Genomic DNA, 10991 nt, shown 5'->3' with positions numbered 1-10991 from the left:
TTTCTACATATACCTGAGAACAGAGTTCAGTCTCTAGGACCAAGAACAGCCACGTATCTGACTCACTTAGGACTCTCTTTTCAGGAAATTTGGAATCAAGAACAGATACGCACATCTCTCTGCACCATATAACCTTTGAACTTTTACATGTAGGATCAGGGCCCTGATGAAATTGAAGCATCATCATAAAGAGTGTCTATCCCCACTGCAAAATTCTATGAGATCTTATAATTCAATTAAATGTAACTATCAAAATGATGGTTTTCTGAAAAAATATTAAAATTGCACAAGTAATATACTTAATGTATTTTATGAAGCAAAAATTGTCAAAGAAATACATATAGACAGATAATAAATGAGTTTTGTTTCTTTCCAAAAAGGGGGGTGGGGGATGAGTAAAAATTAGCATAAGAAAATTATAAAAGCAAGCAGAATTAGTCATCATAGGAATTTAATAAGGGGAAGACTGAAAAGTCTAAATACTGGAGGCAGCATTCATAATCGAAGTATTTTGAATCATACGCACATGTCATCAAACACATCACTTAGGGGGGGAAAAGGTTTCAGACTACAAATGAATAAAGAACTGAAAGACTTGAAAGATCATTTTCATTACCGAGGAAGATGGCTTTGAGATATGAAGAACTTTGTGCTGGGAAGAAAAGCTGACTTCCAGGAGGCAAAATTAAAGGAGTGTAGTGGTAGAAGCAATTTCTATCAGGCAGAATACATGCAATCTAAGTAAAGAACTAAGCTCAGATTTTCTTGTCTTGAGAAGTTTTAACAAATAAGCAGCATTAAAGGTGAAACACGAGGAACTCATGATATAAAAAGTTAACAGGAAAAGGATATTCTTTCTTCTCAGCAACTCATGGTACTTTCTCCAAAATTGACCATAAAAGTGGTACAAAAACAGGTCTCAACAGATACAGAAAGGTAGAAATAATCCCATGCATCCTATCAGAACACCACTGCTAAGGCTGGTCTTCAATGACAGTAAGGGAAGAATGCCCACATATACATTGAAGTTGAATACTGCTAAACTCAATGATAACCTGGTCAAGGAACACATAAAGAAAGAAATTAGACTTCTTAGAATTTAATGGAAATGAGGGCACAACATACCAAAACTTATGGGACACAGTGAAAGCTGTGCTAAGAGGAAAACTCATGGCTCTGAGTGACTGCAGAAAGAAACAGGACAGAGCATATGTCTCCCACTTGACAACACAGCAAAAAGCTCTAGAACAAAAGGAGCAAATACACACAGGAGGAGTAGAAGGCAGGAAATAATCAAACTCAGAGCTGATATCAACCAAGTAGAAACAAAGAGGACCATAGAAAATATCAACAGAACCAAAAGTTGGTTCTTTGAGAAAATCAACAAGATAGATAAACCCTTAGCCAGACTAACGAGAGGACACAGAGAGTGTGTCCAAATTAACAAAATCAGAAATGAAAAGGGAGACATAACTACAGATTCAGAGGAAATTCAAAAAATCATCAGATCTTACTATAAAAGCCTATATTCAACAAAATTTGAAAATCTTCAGGAAATGGACAATTTCCTAGACAGATACCAGGTACCGAAGTTAAATCAGGAACAGATAAACCAGTTAAACAACCCCATAACTCCTAAGGAAATAGAAGCAGTCATTAAAGGTCTCCAAAACAAAAAGAGCCCAGATCCAGATGGGTATAGAGCAGAATTCTATCAGACCTACATAGAAGACCTCATACCAATACTATCCAAACTATTCCACAAAATTAAACAGATGGAGCTCTATGGAATTCCTTCTATGAAGCCACAACTACTCTTACAGCTAAACCACACAAAGACCCAACAAAGAAAGAGAACCTCAGACCAATTTCCCTTATGAATACTGACACAAAAATACTCAATAAAATTATGGCAAAACGAATCCAAGAGCACATCAAAAAAATCATCCATCATTATCAAGTGGGCTTCATCCCAGTTATGCAGGGATGGTTTAATAAGCAGAAAACTATCAACATTATCCATTATATAAACAAACTGAAAGAACAAAACCACATGAACATTTCATTAGATCCTGAGAAAGCACTTAAGAAAATTCAACAGCCCTTCATGGTAAAAGTCCTGGAAAGAATAGGAATTCAAGGCCCATACCAAAGCAAAGTAAAAGCCATATACAGCAAACCAGTCACTAACATTAAAACAAATGGAGAGAAACTTGAAGCAATTCCACTAAAATCAGGGAGTAGACAACACTGCCCACTCTCTCTCCCTACTTATTCAGTATAATTCTTGAAATTCTAGCCAGAGCAATCAGAGATCAAGGGGATACAGATTGGAAAAGTAGACAAATATCACTATTTGAAGATGATATTATACTGTATTTAAGTGATGCCAAAAGTTCAAACAGAGAACTACTAAAACTGATAAACAACTTCAGCAAAGTGGCAGGGTATAAAATTAACTCAAATAAATCAGTAGCCTTCGACTACATAAAAGAGAAAGAAGCCAAGAAAGAAATTAGTGAAACGACACCCTTCATAATAGTCCCAAATAATATAAAGTACCTTGGTGTGATTTTATCAAGCAAGTAAAATATCTGTACAATAAGAACTTCAATCCTCTGAAGAAGGAAATTGAAGAAGACCTCAGAAGATGGAAAGATCTCCCATGCTCATGGATTGGCAGGATTAATATAGTAAAAATAGTCATTTTGCCAAAAGTGATCTACAGATTCAATGCAATCCCCATCAAAATACCAATCCAATTCTTCAAAGAGTTAGACAGAACAATTTGCAATTTCATCTGGAATAACAAAAACCCAGGATAGCTAACACTAACCTCAACAATAAAAGGACTTCAGGGGGAATCACTATCCCTGAACTCAAGCAGTATTACAGAGCAATAGTGATAAATAGTGCATGGTATTGGAACAGAGACAGACAGATAGACAAATGCAGTAGAACTGAAGACCCAAAAATGAACCCACACACCTGTGGTCACTTGATTTTTGACAAAGGAGCCAAAACCATCCAATGGAAAAAAGATGGCATTTTCAGCAAATGGTGCTGGTTCAACTGGAGGACAGCATGTAGAAGAATGCTTGTCACCATGTAAAAAGCTTAAGTCCAACTGGATCAAGGACCTCCACATCAAAATAGATACTGTCAAACTAATAGTAGAAAAAGTGGGGAAGCATCATGAAACATGGGCACGGGAGAAAATTTCGTGATCAAAACACCAATGGCTTATGCTTTAAGATCAAGAATCGAAAAATGGTATCTCATAAAATTGAAAAGCCTCTGTAAGGCAAAGGACACTGTGGTTTGGACAAAATGGCAACCAACAGACTGGGAAAAGATCTTTACCAATCCTACAACAGATAGAGGACTTATATCCAAAATGTAAAAAGAACTCAAGAAGTTAGCCCGTAGGGAGACAAATAACCCTATTAAAGAATGGTGTTCAGAGCTAAACAAATAATTCACAACTGAGGAATGCCAAATGGCTGACAAACACCCAAAGAAATGTTCAACATCTTTAGTCATAAGGGAAATGCAAATCAAAACAACACAGAGATTTCACCTCACACCAGTGAGAATGGCTAAGATCAAAAACTCAGTTAACAGCAAATGCTGGCAAGGATGAGAAGAAAGAGGAACAATCCTCCATTGTTTGTTGGATTGCAGACTGGTACAACAATTCTGGAAATCAGTCTGGAGGTTTCTCAGAAAATTGGACATTGAACTACCTGAGGACCCAGCTATATCTCTCGTAGGCTTATACCCAAAAGATGCCCCAACATATAAAAAAGACACGTGCTCCACTATGTTCAATGCAGCCTTATTTATAATAGCCAGGAGCTGGAAAGAACCCAGATGCCCTTCAACAGAGGAATGGATACAGAAAATGTGGTATGTCTACACAATGGAATATTACTCAGCTCTCAAAAACAATTCCTTTATGAAATTCATAGACAAATGGAGGGAACTAGAAAATATCATACTTTGTGAGGTAACCCAGTCACAGAAATCCACACATGGTATGCACTCATTGATGAGTGGCTATTAGCCCAAATTCTTGAAATACCCTAGATTCACAAAATACATGAAACTCAAGACAGAGGATCAAAGTGTAAATGCTTCACTCCTTTAAAAGGGGAACAAGAATACCCTTGACACGGAATAGGGAGCAAAGATTAAAACAGAAGAAGAAGTAACACCCATTCAGAGCCTGTCCCACATGTGGCTCATACATATACCGCCACCCAGTTCGACAAGATGGATGAAGCAAAGACGTGCAGACTGTCAGGAACTGGATGTATATCTCTACTGAGAGACACAGCCAGAATACAGGAAATATGTAGGTGAATGCCCGCAGCAAACCACTGAACTGGGAATGGGAACCCTGTTGAAGGAATCAGAGAAAAGTTGAAGAGCTTGAAGGGGTTTGAGACCCCATATGAACAACAATGTCAAGCAATCAGAGCTTCTAGGGGTTAAGCCACTACACAAAGACTATACATTGACTGACCTTGGACTTCAACCCCATAGGTAGCAAAGAATATCCTAGTAAGATCACCAGTGGAAGTCCCCTTAGCCGTCGGTCCTGCTAAGACTGAACCTCCAGTGAATGTGATTATTGGTGGGAGGGCGGTAATGGAGGGAGGATGGGGAGGAGAACAACCATGTAGAAGGGAAGCAGTGGGGGTGAGGGGGATGTTGGCCTGGAAACTGGGAAAGGGAATAACAATCGAAATGTAAATAAGAAATACTCAAGTTAATAAAGAAAAGAAGATAACAGGAAAAGGAGACAGCTATAATAGAAAGAGATACTGCAAAATAGTAGTTGCAATTAATCATTTGTAGGGAAATTGACAGCCAGAGAGGGTTTTTACAGAGGCTTTTCCTTTTGCAGTATTTCTAGTTAAAGTTTTGGCTTCTTGTTTGTTTTTATAATGCCTCACATGCCCACTTAAGGGATTACAAATTCACAGATCCACTGGTGTCTGAGCAACAGTGCAGTCTGGGAAAAACCTCAGTTTTGTTCCTCCCTTTCTTATCCTAGGTGTTGTGGGAGCCTCAACTTACTGTACAGAAAAAGCCAACTCTAAGAACCACACTACATATAACCTGTCCCTCAAATAGCACAGAAATAGCATCCAGAAACACCAGTAACAAAGATATGAATCATTTAGGGGAGCTGACCCAAAGATTCTGAGGAACATATACATTGACAGGAAGCCCAACAAAACAAAGATAGTGAGTGCATGAGTAGAGGCCATCAAGGATTTGGTGAAGCCTGAGGCCATCAAGCCCAAGGTGCCAAAATGACCTAGCCAGAACCTTTGCTTTGTGACTTTCATTGCTCACCCGAAATTTGGGAAGAGGACTCGAAGTTATATGGCCAAGTGTCATAGGTTATGACAGACAAAGCCAAAGGTTTAGACCAAGGGAGGGGCCACAGCTCCAGCTAACGAACAGGCTTCAGCTCCTGCCAAAGTTCACAAAGGAGCCTATACCCCTCTGAAGGCCTGGTAGAAAAGGCTCCTGCCAATGTGAATACTGATGGACTTCAGCGACACAACTACATACACACCATTTGCAAATGAGCAGTTTACTGTGCTCCTTATATAAATAATCTTGAGACAAGTAAAAAAGACAGTTTTGTTTTGCTTAAAGAATGGGAGAACAGGAGTATCTGAAAGTGAAAAGTGAACGTGAGAGACACTTTAATTAACAGGTCTCAGTACAGAAAGAGAAGCATTGCCAGCTAAAGGGACATCAGAAAATGGTAGAAGAATCAGAAAATGTACCTTGTTTAATCACTATTCACAAAACTTATCTATTCTAAGATCCCTTCTTTGTTGAACAATCTTGGGAAGTTTCTGTCCATCTCTGAAGTTGGAAATTCGTGGAAGATCATTGAAAGGCCCCTGTTTCAGTCCTCAGCTAGAATGGGAGCTTTTTAGTAAGGAGGAAGTAACACCTTGAGAAAAGAAGTAAGAATTTAAAGATCACTACCTCATAGATTGAGAATTAAATTATGATGTTCATAAACTGCATCTGCCATTCTAGGGTGCAAAGGTAATTTATCTCTAGAAGTCTAATTCTCTCATGCTACTGAGGAAGACAAATTTCTGCATACACACACACACACAGAGAGAGAGAGAGAGAGAGAGAGAGAGAGAGAGAGACAGAGACAGAGACAGATGACAGACAGACAGACAGACACTGTGATTTATCTCTTTTCATTTAATTTTGACACTTTTTTACCCACACTTAGACTGGTACTTCTCTGTGGAAAGAGCAGCAGCTTCACTGTGCTCTGATAATGAATGGAGAGTAGGAAGATGGACTCTGTGACGCAGTCCTGCAGCTTGCCAGTGCTTGAGCGTTCTGGGACTACACAGCACTTCATGTTTAGGGCATCTGAGAACTATGTTGAGTTCACAGCACCAAGACCTGAACATTGAGAGCATGAGGAGGAAACAAAGGGGGTCTAGCATTCCTTTTAAGGGAGTCCTTTACCTTTCTTTTCAAATAGAGAAGATTGCTATGGGGAAGTCACATCAACAAACACTATGAGGAATGAATTGACTAGAGTGCTTAATAAAGACAGAAAAAACAAGGATGACTCTCACATTCTGGCAAGAAAACCACTGGTGTCATTGATTCTGTGTAGTGATAAGTGGTTGTGGCCAAAAAAAAAGTTGTATGTGAGGCTATTTGTGTTTTTCTGCCTGCTCTTTTCTGTATTGGCTGTAGCTTTTTGTTTGTTTGTTTGTATGTTTTTTGTTGTTCTTTTACTAAGATCTAGTGAGATGAAGTAAATGGGTGTAAAATCAGCCTTTGTCAGTTAAGATCTGAAAAGCAAACCATAGATTTAAACATCACAACACACTTAATGTAATAAATAACTATTATTCTGTTGAAGTTGAAAACATCTACAGAACTGCTCAAGTTCAGTTTTCAAAAACATTGACTGAGAATGCACACTTAAACTATGTAACTAACATTGGCCCACTTGATGTAAAGCACATTAATTGTATGGTACCCACACTTATTGTAGATGAAATGAGTTACATGCATGATTTCTGTATGCTGGTCTCCAGGAAAGTATACAGCAAAGTACTCAAAATGCACATTACTGTAACAACAGTATACTTGGGACACTCTAAGCTGATATCTCAGGAGAGTTACCAGTATTTTGATGGTGGAAAAACCACAACTTAACAACTGACCCAATCTGAATATAAAATGTGTTTCATGCACAACAATAAACACAAAAGGAGATGGGGATGGGTCCAATAACATACCAGAGACATCATCAGAACTGTCAGTTAGGAGGTGCTAACATGAAGAACATTTTTAGTTGTGCATGTCTAAAGTTTACACTGGGATGCTGACAGTCCAGCTAGCCGAACTTGGTCTTTGTTCAGTTCCTGAACTTTTCATTTTCTTTGTTGAAGATTTGCTCCTAACAAGAGCTTTTCCTCCATCCTCAGTTAAGTGATTGACTTTCTTGCCACCTTTCTTCCCAAGGTGAAAAATTGAGACTTACTTAGAATACTATAAATAATTATATAAACGTCTTAAATTTAATATATATTGAGAATTACATAGAATTCAAAAATTAATTATATAAAAGTCATAGATTTAATTTATACATCTACCTATAATTTACTTCAGTCCTTAAATAAGGATTCAAGGATTATATGAATTCAGGCTGAATCCTCTACTACACCAGGCTAGGACATACCATACACTTGCCCCTGAGTACTGGGTCCTTTTGGTACTTATTAAGCTTATTATTATGGACATGGTGACAGCAGAGACAGGAACAATAGGAGGGAGCAGATCAGCTGGAGTTCTGTAAAGGGGTTTGAAGGAAAAGAATAGCTTGCCAAGTACATTCCAGGACCCTGTGCCACAGTCCAGGCTCTAACCTAAACTTGTGAACACTATTCTTTTGTTATTAGGTAAGAATTATCAATCACAGAATCTATTGCTACAAGAAAACCACAAGGAAAATTATCAGTATTTTAAGGGGAAAGAATGTATAACACACACCAGGAGATACCATTGTGCATCAAATGTGAGACAAGGTGAAATATTTTAGTCCTCAAACTGAGGCTTTCAGTCTCATCACTTTCATACCATGGACATAGAAACAGGCTAATTCTAAGGCCAAATCAAGGACATAGAATCCCCAGATTTTAAGGGACACACACACACACACACACACACACAGATGCACACAAATAGAATTAGAATACCAAATTAATGCAGTGATGTGGCATTATCTCAAGGTACAGTGATCAAAATCATAGAAAAACAATGATACCCTGTGGCCAATACAGTCACATACTGTGAGGCAGTATGAAGGCATGGGCATATCCTGCTGCTCACATAACCTATTGAACCCAAAGGACATCCAGGTCAATTACAACGATTGGTCATAAAAACAGCACCTAGAAATTCCTACAAGTCCACACATGTACAATCTTCTTAAAGCACAAAACAACAGTCATACACTACTACTCATATTTCCAGTCTGTGATTCAGGCCAGACACTATGATTTACTTTTATAGGGAATCAAAATAGCCTGTGCCCCCATCACATTCCTATCTGAACTTCACATTCTGTATTTAAGATGCAATCAGAAAAAATATCTTGAACACTAAATACCATGGAGATATAGCCTACTGTGATGTGAAGAAATATGGGCTTAACATACATCACAGGACAGTCACAAAAAACATGCATTGTGAATATTTGTCATTTATGTTCTTTCAGGGGTAATATGTTATTATTCTCTCTTTCCTTTTGCATCTTGTTGAAATTTTCAGGTTCTTCAAATGCTTCATTCTCTCTTCCTCAACAGGGGTTGGGTAGTGTTGGAATGATACCTCCTGGTAGAAATCACAAGTAAACTGGCATATATTAGCACATAGTGGCAGGAAAAAATATACCTGGTGTCAAAGAGGAATCTGAGGACAAACAGTTCTAGAAGTACAGTGAATCCCTGACAGAGCAATAAAGCTATCTTTAAGCTGATCTCAGTTCTTACTATTTCATTACCACCCAGTAAGGTCTTGATATGGGTGGAGTATCTTTGTTCAAACCCAAAGATCTAAATACTTTGGTGAGGGAGATTTTTCTTCCTGAATTGTATAAACCCATGGTCCATTCATATGATATACAATCCAATTCCCACAGTTTTTACTGTATCGAGGGGCCAATATTTTTTCATACACATTTAAATGTATGCAAGTTGGAGTATATGGTCAGTGAATGGCCAGTGGTGACAGACTTGTGGCTACAAGTCTGCCCAGAATGACACTCAGGGTGGCTGATCAAGATGCCTAGGAACACCAACCCCATGAAAGACCAGTTCACCAAGAGGATTCAGGCCAAGAAAGAACACATGGCCAATAACTAGCTGAACCATCTGTGGAACCTGGCCCACATATATATGATGCAGATGCCCAGCTCAGCTGGCCTTCACCCTGTAAGACACCAGAGTAAGGAGGATCTAGTCTGCAACATGCAATTGTACACGGTCTGCAGTTCTTCTGGGAGAGCCCCTTCTAGGAGTGATGCCCCAAGAAAAAACTACCCGGGGACTTAGGTGAGAAAAGGAAGTTTCAGGCTCATTTTGGGGAATTTGCAGGCTAGAAAAAGAAACAGTTGGAGCTATTTCGAGTCATGAACCATAATAAACCTCAGCTGGATGTGTCAAGCACCAACAACAAGCAGATGAAGGAAGATGACCAAGCGGAGGCTGCCAAGAAGAGGAAAAGGAGGAAAGAAGTCATGAGTAAAGGGGGACAGCCAGCTAGGACCTTCAGGCAAGAGAAAGGGTATATTGTCAAGTCAGGGACAGAATAAGAACGGAGCCTTGAGGCAGGCAACATTCCGGGCCACCTGCTTTAGGTGTCAAGAAGAAAGGAGTGTGGAACCAAGGAGGGAAGCATAGAAAGTAGTGCTCTCCCCTCTGGAATGGTTCTGAAAAGCTAAAACTATGTACAGTAGGCTGGTTCAGGAATTGCAGGCTGACTTCAATGAAGTTGATATTAAAGGGACAGGTTTGACTCTCCTGAATCAATGCTGGACTGTGAATAAATGAAGACACTGACTTGAAGTTTGTGTATTTTGAGAATATGAGAATTACAGAAATAATATGTAAAGAACCATGAAGAAGTTAATGCTTTACTTTCTATTTTGACTTTGGATGCTAGGTAAAGCTTAATTAAATTTCTAGGTTATAGATTGGTTTCTACATTTTTGCCTTATTTTTGTAAAAAAGCTTGTATATTGATCAAAACAGCAAGAATGGGTAGAAACTACAAGTATGTAAAGGTATACTAGTTCCTGGTATTGCTTTTAACTTTCACTGTCAGTAGAAATTATATGTGAAGCCAGTGACCTGTTTACTACTATGGCATGTGCTTGCAAGAAAACAAAGTTACAATGGTTATAAAAAGGCCCATCGTATTAGGAAAATTCAACAATTTTTTGGCACCAGCTATAATAACGTATAGTGCTTCTTGACGTTTCTTCAGGTAGTACATTTGGGCAAAATTTTAGAACCACACTAAATAATGGAACTTAATATTGTCACTCAAGAAAATAGTTGTCATTTTGTTTGTAGCTGGTGTCTTTTTTCTATTTTCCATTGGTTACAGTGTTAGATTTTAGTAATTTCTGGGTTGGAATTTGCTATGTTGCCAGGCAAGGCAGCCTTGAACTCACTCAGAACTCATGCTGAGATTATAAATGAGCAGCCTCAACCAACAGATTCCATGTTTACTTCTGTCCTAGATGTATTTCACTGATTCATTGTCTTTTTTATCTTAAACAACTTATATTTGAATTGAAAAACAAAGTTTAAGTCCCACATTTTCAGCATATCCCATAACAACAGAACTTTAAACTAGAAATCAGTGACGAAAAATTCAACACGCACTGTTGTTTCCTGATCTGTTGTGAT

The 10991-nt window shown here is 38.4% G+C and overlaps 2 pseudogenes; both read left to right on the top strand.

The window, feature by feature from the left end:
* The first annotated feature begins 6578 nt into the window (after positions 1-6578).
* Positions 6579-7308, top strand: Tmem106b-ps3 (transmembrane protein 106B, pseudogene 3; annotated as a pseudogene).
* Positions 9263-9985, top strand: LOC103694576 (ribosome biogenesis regulatory protein homolog; annotated as a pseudogene).

Source organism: Rattus norvegicus, chromosome Y (assembly GCF_021556685.1).
Source record: "Rattus norvegicus strain SHRSP/BbbUtx chromosome Y, alternate assembly SHRSP_T2T, whole genome shotgun sequence".
Lineage (NCBI taxonomy): Eukaryota > Metazoa > Chordata > Mammalia > Rodentia > Muridae > Rattus > Rattus norvegicus.
This window is presented reverse-complemented; position numbering and strand designations above follow the sequence as displayed.